Source organism: Nomascus leucogenys, chromosome 22a, assembly GCF_006542625.1.
Source record: "Nomascus leucogenys isolate Asia chromosome 22a, Asia_NLE_v1, whole genome shotgun sequence".
In the NCBI taxonomy this organism is placed as follows: Eukaryota; Metazoa; Chordata; class Mammalia; order Primates; family Hylobatidae; genus Nomascus; species Nomascus leucogenys.
This window is the reverse complement of record NC_044402.1, coordinates 106,930,926-106,936,470: the sequence shown is the minus strand read 5'-3', so window position 1 is coordinate 106,936,470 and position 5,545 is coordinate 106,930,926. Positions and strand designations below refer to the sequence as shown.

Here is a 5,545-nt window from a genome sequence, read left to right as displayed (position 1 = left end):
GTCACCCAGACAATAGAGCTTCTAAGAATATTAAGACATTGTCCCACAGCACCCTGATTCCCAGGCCAAGGTAGAGGGGGTCAGTCTCAAAAACAATTGTGCATGTGGCTTCTGTCTAATCAAGTGACCCTGTAAGGTTTATAGGACACTCGCACAGTTTAAGAGAACTGTACTCATTAGGTACCATCAGCTTGGACTAAAAGATGCAAACATAGTTTAAAATGAAAAGAAGTCTGAGGTATGTTCGTTAGCTTGCTCCTTTCTGCCCATAGACACCGCCAAAGAAGCATCGTTAAAGTCTCTCTTCTTCCTGCTGTCATGTCTAAGTCAGAGTCTCCTAAAGAGCCCGAACAGCTGAGGAAGATCTTCATTGGAGGGTTGAGCTTTGAAACAACCAATGAGAGCCTGAGGAGTCATTTTGAGCAATGGAGAATGCTCACAGACTGTGTGGTAATGACAGATCCAAACACCAAGCACACCAGGGGCTTTGGTTTTGTCATATATGCCACTGTGGAGGAGGAGGATGCAGCCAGGAATGCCAGGCCACAAAAGGTGGATGGAAGAGTTGTGGAACCAAAGACAGCTGTCTCAAGAGAAGATTCTCAAAGACTAGGTGCCCACTTAACTGTGAAAAAGATATTTGTTGGTGGAATTAAAGAAGACTCTGAAGAACATCACCTAAGAGATTATTTTGAACAGTGTGGAAAAATTTAAGTGACTGAAATCATGACTGACCAAGGCAGTGGCAAGAAGAGGGGTTTTGCCTTTGTAATCTTTGATGACCATGACTGTGTGGATAAGACTGTCATTCAGAAATACCACACTGTGAATGGCCACAACTGTGAAGCTAGGAAAGCCCTGTCAAAGCAAGAGATGGCTAGTGCTTCATCCAGCCAAAGAGGTCGAAGTGGTTCTGGAAACTTTGGTGGTGGTCATGGAGGTGGTTTTGGCGGGAATGACAACTTTGGTCGTGCAGGAAACTTCAGTGGTCATGGTGGCTTTGGAGGCAGCCATGATGATGGTGGATATGGTGGCAGTGGGGATGACTATAATGGATTTGGTAATGATGGAAGCAATTTTGGAGATGGTGGAAGCTACAATGACTTTGGCAATTACAACAATCGGTCTTCAAATTTTAGACCCATGAAGGAAGGATTGGTGGCAGAAGCTCTGGCCCCTATGGTAGTAGAGAACAATACTTAGCCAAACCATGAAACCAAGGTGGCTATGGCTGTTCCAGTAGCAGCAGTAGCTATGGCAGTGGCAGAAGATTTTAATTAGGAAACAAAGCTTAGCAGGATAGCAGAGCCAGATAAGTGACAGGGAAGCTACAAGTTACAACAGATTTGTGAACCCAGCCAAGCACAGTGGTGGCATGGCCTAGCTGCTACAAAGAAGACATGTTTTAGACAAATACTCATGTGTATGGGCAAAAAGCTTGAGGACTGTATTTGTGACTAATTGTATAACAGGTTATTTTAGTTTCTGTTCTGTGGAAAGTGTAAAGCATTCCAACAAAGGATTTTAATGTAGTTTTTTTTTTTGCACCCATGCTATTGATTGCTAAATGTAATAGTCTGATCGTGATGCTGAATAAATGTCTTTAAAAAAAATGAAAAGAAGTCGCTGGGCCCTAAGTTTATATTGATAGAAAGAAAGCTGAGGAAGCTACTCAGCTGTATATATAGGCCATTTCTTATGCAAAAGGAAAGATGACTCAGAGGGTGAAAACAAAAGCCTAAATGGTGGAACCAAGAGCCACAGAGGACCACTCTAGGGAGTAGAAATGAATTTTGGTCAAAGAATTGGCAATATTTTCTCACCTTAATTTCAGAATTGCTATGAACCAGTGACTGCTCTATGCTTCCTATTTTCCCTTTCATTAATGGGATTTCTATTTCAATTTTTCAGCACTGCCTAGCCATTGTATTTGTGTGTTGGGTGGGAAGTAGATTATTTGTCTTTTTACTTCATCAGTCTTCAGGTTGATGGTAGCTGAACCCAAGAAACCTTAAGCTTGCCTAGATATGATTGAGATGACATGATCCTGGATTTAAAGCCCAAATCTGATGCCATGGTATGAGTAGACTTTAATGGCCTTGGAAGGGAGAAAAATGTATTTTGCATGAAGGAAGGACATACATCATTGAGAAACAGAGGATGGACTGTGGTGGCTAGTCTCTAAGGATGGCCATCCATTGTACCATGATACTCAGTATTCATATCCTTGCATAAAGCCCTCCCACACTGAATCTGGGCTGGCCTGTGACTTGAGGTAACCAGTAGAATTCAGCAAAAGTGATGCTACACTATTTCTAAGCCTGGCCTTTAAAAGGATGGACTGATTTTGTTTCCTCCATCTTGGAATGCTGGCTTTGGGAAACCCTAAGCTGCCGCCTAAGAAGTCCCGTGACAGAGGCCACATGGAGTAGCCACAAGAACAGAAGAGGTCTTGGGTCTACTTAGAGAATGAACAGGCACATTGATCCCAGTAAAGTCCAGATGACTCTAACCACAGTCACCAACTGACGGCAACCACATGAGAGATTCCAAGTGAAACGAGCAGAACTGCCCACCTGAGTCAACCCATGAAACTATGAGAGATAATAAAACAATGGTTATTTTAAGCCACTAGGTTTTAGAGATACTTGTTAACAGCAAAGATGATCAAAACATACTTATTTGCATGACTCCTGAGGACTCCATGGCAATGAGTTTGAACCTATGTACAACCAAGGTTCAGAAATATATAGGCATGTCCAGTGGGCTTGGGAAGAGGGCCACCATAAGCCAGACTCCAGAGAGGAGTCTGCCACAGTGAGCCAGGCCTGAGGATAAGTGTTGAATAGATGGAAACATTTGTTCTGAGTTCAAATGAGGCTCAACTCAATCCACCCTCATCCAACCACCTGGTTCCCTATATACTATGGGGCTAAAAAGCAAAAGCAAGATTATCAGGAAAAAAAGTTAAAAAAAAAAAAAACTTATCATTATGAGCTTAAGCAGTTCTGCCAGAAAGATATCTTTTTTCTCTTCCACCTCACTCTCATCCCTTGTCCCAATCCCTACTGAAGAGTGGAGCAAAAAAAAAATGTAACCAACAAGCCAGAGAAAGGAGTGAACACCAAAGGTGGGAAACAGGTTAGTTCCCCTGGGTACACACTCCAAGTATACCAATAGAGAGGTTAGGCACCATCAATGTGGACAATGTGAACAAATCATTATTAATAATTAATGAAGGACAATGAGAGAAGCTGCCAAAACAGAAGGCTGGCAGACATAGGCTGTTGACATAAACTACATGGGAAACAAACTCCCATTTTTGTAGATTCACAGAGAGAAGAAAGATTGAGGTAAGGTGAGAAGGTAAGGTGAGTGATGCTACTAATTGACACACATATAGGGAAAAACAGTTGAAGTCATCTCATCCAGGAGCCAGAAGCTTGTTGGAGACATTTGGGTTACATATGTGAATCCTTTATTGAACTTATCACAGTGAGCAAATACCATATTCTTAATCATCTTTCTATCTGTAGTTCCCAGGACCATGCCTGGTACAGAGTAGGTCTCAATCAGTATTGGCTTAGAAATATTATGGCAATCAGAAATAAATAAAAAGGTGGCTTGGTGTAGTGGCTCACACCTGTAGTCCCAGCACTTTGGGAGGCCAAGGCGGGCAGATCACTTGAGGTCAGAAGTTTGAGACCAGCCTGGCAAACGTGGCAAAACCACATCTCTACTAAAAAATACAAAAAAAAAAAAAATTAGCCAGGCATTGTGGTGCAGGCCTGTAATCCCAGCCACTTGGCAGGCTGAGGCAGGAGAATCACTTGAACCCAGGAAGCAGAGATTGCAGTGAGCCAAGATGGTGCCACTGCACTCCAGCCTGCGCAACAGAGTTAGACTCTGTTTCAAAAAAAGAAGAGAGAGCCATTTCAAGTTGGCCGAATAGGAACAGCTCCAGTCTGCAGCTTCCAGCGTGATCGGTACAGAAGACAGGTGATTTCTGCATTTCCAACTGAGATACCTGGTTCATCCCACTGGGTGTGGTTGGACAGTGGGTGCAGCCCACAGAGGGCAAGCCAAACAGGGCAGGGCATCACCTCACCTGGGAAGCATGAGGGGTCAGGGGATTTCCCTTTCCTAGCCAAGGGAAGGCGTGACAAACTGCACCTGGAAAAATGGGACACTCCCACTCAAATACTGCACTTTTCCAACCATCTTAGAAAACGGCACACCAGGAGATTTTATCCCGCCCCTGGTTCAGTGGGTCCCACATCCACAAAGCCTTGGTCACTGCTAGTACAGCAGTCTGAGATTGGCCTGCGAGGCAGCAGCCCAGCAGGGGGAGGGTCGTCCGCCATTGCTGAGGCTTGAGTAGGTAAACAAAGTGGCTGGGAAGCTCAAACTGGGCAGAGCCCACCGCAGCACAGCAAGGCTTGCTGCTTCTGTAGGCTCCACCTCTGGGGACAGGGCATAGCTGAACAAAAGGCAGAGAAACTTCTGCAGACTTAAACATCACTGTCTGACAGCTCTGAAGACAGCAATGGTTCTCCCAGCATGGTGTTTGAGCTCTGAGAACAGACAGACTGCCTCCTCAAGTGGGTCCCTGACCCCCATGTAGCCTGACTGGGAGACACCTCCCAGTAGAGGCTGACTGACACCTCATACTGCTGGGTGCCCCTCTGTGACAAAGCTTCCAGAGGAAGGATCAGGCAGCAATATTTGCTGTTCTGCAATATTTGCTGTTCTACAGCCTCCACTGGTGATACCCAGGCAAACAGGGTCTGAAATGAATCTCCAGCAAACTCCAACAGACCTGCAGCCGAGGGACCTGACTGTTAGAGGGAAAAATAACAAACAGAAAGGGATAGCATCAACATCAACAAAAAGGACATCCACACCAAAACCCCATCTGTAGGTCACTAACATCAAAGACCAAAGGTAGATAAAACCACAAAGATGGGAGAAACCAGAACAGAAAAGCTGAAAATTCTAAAAACCAGAGCACCTCTTCTCCTTCAAAGGATCGCAGCTCCTCGCCAGCAACAGAACAAAGCTGGATGGAGAATGAGTTTGACAAGTTGACAGAAGTAGGCTTCAGAAGGTCGGTAATAACAAACTTCTCCAAGCTAAAGGAGGATGTTTGAACCCATTGCAAGGAAGCTAAAAACTTTGAAAAAAGATTAGACAATTGGCTAACTAGAATAAACAATGTAGAGAAGACTTTAAATGACCTGATAGAGCTGGAAACCATGGCACAAGAACTACATGACACGTGCCCAAGCTTCAATAGCTGATTCAATCAAGTGGAAGAAAGGGTATCAGTGATTGAAGATGAAATTAATGAAATAAAGCAAGAAGTTTAGAGAAAAAAGAGTAAAAAGAAATGAACAAAACCTCCAAGAAATATACAACTATGTAAAAAGACCAAATCTATGTTTGATTGATGTACCTGAAAGTGATGAGGAGAATGAAACCAAGTTGGAAAACACTCTGCAGGATATTATCCAGGAGAACTTCCCCAATCTAGTAAGGCAGGCCA

At 43.9% G+C, this 5,545-nt stretch overlaps 1 pseudogene; it reads left to right on the top strand.

Annotated features, from left to right (window-relative positions):
* The first annotated feature begins 318 nt into the window (after positions 1-318).
* On the top strand, positions 319-1,277 carry LOC100583642 (annotated as a pseudogene).
* Positions 1,278-5,545: the final 4,268 nt, after the last annotated feature.